This window comes from Penaeus japonicus, unplaced genomic scaffold (assembly GCF_977035675.1).
Source record: "Penaeus japonicus unplaced genomic scaffold, GWHDUDI00000001_assembly GWHDUDI00000007, whole genome shotgun sequence".
Classification (NCBI taxonomy): Eukaryota; Metazoa; Arthropoda; class Malacostraca; order Decapoda; family Penaeidae; genus Penaeus; species Penaeus japonicus.
This window is the reverse complement of record NW_028234409.1, coordinates 44,285,394-44,287,893: the sequence shown is the minus strand read 5'-3', so window position 1 is coordinate 44,287,893 and position 2,500 is coordinate 44,285,394.

Here is a 2,500-nt window from a genome sequence, read left to right as displayed (position 1 = left end):
ACTCACTCTCTCTCTATCTATCTATCTATCTCTCTCTATCATTTTTCTCATGTGTAATGATAATACTGGCTTATTATCGCATACTTTCTCCGCTGAATCGATGAAAGAGAAAGATAATTGTTCCTTATAAAACAGGAGTGTATGAATACCAAAGACGTACCTAAAGAAAATTCTTTTAAAACCCCCATTGTTATTTACGCAGAACACAGCAGAGCTTCCCTTACAGGACACCGGGCCCCGTCCTCATGACATGTGCATGGCTGAAACACCGCCTCCTTTTTCCCGGAGCGCAACCCCTACCGTGGCCACTTCACAGTCCGTGGCTCAACGTAGTCAGGACAGCAAGCAAGTTCGACCTGTCTGCAGTCTGCTATCAGGCTCACGTCGTCCCGTTCTGTCGTAGCGGAACATGTTATGAACATACTCGGCACGTAGTTTAGAGTGTCGAGTGGAATCAGCACCTATCTTGCGATTTTTTTTTATTTTTTTTTACTTCCTGCTACGCGATGATAGGTCTTCAGTTCTGTATCTTTGTCCTTTTTGTGACGTCTCGGCCACAAGTAGGTGAGTAGAATTAAATATGGTGTGGTTTATATGTCGCTGATTACAGGTAAGTGTAAGGTGCCGAATATAGAAATTGCAGACTCGAGATCATGTTATTTATTATAGCTCATTTTTATAGATTGCAGTAACGCACTTCTGATGCTCTTCTGTTTAAAAGTAAATGGACAAGAACTTAGAGACATAAAGACCTAAAATTGGTAGAAGGGTGATTGTAACTTTGGGGGAATTGTGTGTATGATGCAATTATTACATAAAAGCTGCAGTTGATTTCTGATAACCTACACAAAGTTCATATACACTAGTACAGCGTTTTTGTTGTTGTTGTTGTTTTCTTTCTTTTCTTCTTCTTCTTCTTTTCCATTTTCTTCTCCTTCTCTCTACACAGTATCTTCCTTTGAACATGCCAAGATTTACATCTTTCCGACATGCATTACTAGACAAATCAGACATAATTTTAATTCTAAACCAACATAGTTAGAGGGGCTGTGTTTCTTAAAGATCATTCACTTTCCAGACTAGATTCCTTTGTTAGTGAGGATTATTAAATTATGAATAGATTTTGGTTTGATGGAAATAGAAGTGGATATCTTTTATATCAATGGTCGCCGATCTGCTCACACCAGATGTTCGCGGCAGTACAGATTACGATTGATATATTATTTAAGTGTTTTTCTTTTTATTTAATTTCTTTTTTTATAGAATTGTCTCAGATATCCAGATTTTTTTTTTTGTGTGTGTGTGTTTTGCTTTTATTCCTGCCAGAGTTTAGTAACAAATCGTACCTCGACTTCTCTTCTGCAACTTACTTTCTCTAGGAATCAACCAAAGCCTCGCGGTACTCAAAGGATAAATTGTTTATGAATTCACCACAAAACAACCGAAGAACGCAACGAGTCACACCAATCACCTTAGGGGTTTTAAGGATAACACAGTGACTTGACTTTGGTTCTCCCAAAGGGGGTGCAGTGTAAATATTGATAAGTAACACTCCTCTTTTTATCCTAAAGCTATGAATTGTTCAAAAAATATACGATTTATACTTCTAACGAAACTATACTAGATTACATCACAACAAACAGTACAGATATGCGACAGGAGTAAAAGAGAAACATAACCTTAGGCATCAGACCTATTACGTTCGTGGCTAAATATGTTGTTTTTTATCCAGAGTCGTTCTAATTGTGACTGAGCTGAACGAATACAGATGTTTCTAAGAAAATTAATAGAATTAGAACTGATGAATATACATTGTTTTCATCTGATATAATTCAATAATCTCCGGAAGACTGACAGTTTGTATTTAGGGGTGCCATATGTCCGTATTTCCCGGGACATGTTTTCAATTCAGGTTATGAAATCGTCTTCCAAAAGAAATTTTCAAAATTCTACAAGTGTTCAGAATCTTAAGTTCTCTTGTCTTTTCACAAACAGAAAGAATAATGGTGAGTGGGAAAGGAGGTAGACACTAAAAAAGAGAGACATCATGAAGTGACATCTTTACCTTTCTAAAGAACTATAGGCCAACCCTGAAAAAGTTCCGATCTATAGAAAACTATGCGTGAACAAACAGCCATTGTCTGCTTAAGACTGCGATTATATTTTTCTTATTATTCCAAAGGTATTTATACCACGCGTGTAATATCTGTCTTTGTAAAAAGAACAATGCGATACAGATCACCGATTACGGAACAATAGAAAAAAAGGGGAAGAGCAGGCAAACACGCAATAATACTGAAAGACCTTCTCACTTTTTTGGTTCACTAGAACATATAATAAGAGACAGACAGGTTTGTTTATGCATATGCAATAGCTGTCGCATGTGCAATAACTGTCGTGTTACATCGGTGATTAGGAGCGCAATAACTTGAATAGTTCATAGCTCCCTAGTGCGAACTGGCTGTTGTTTGTTGACTGTACTAATGTTGTCTTTACCCTC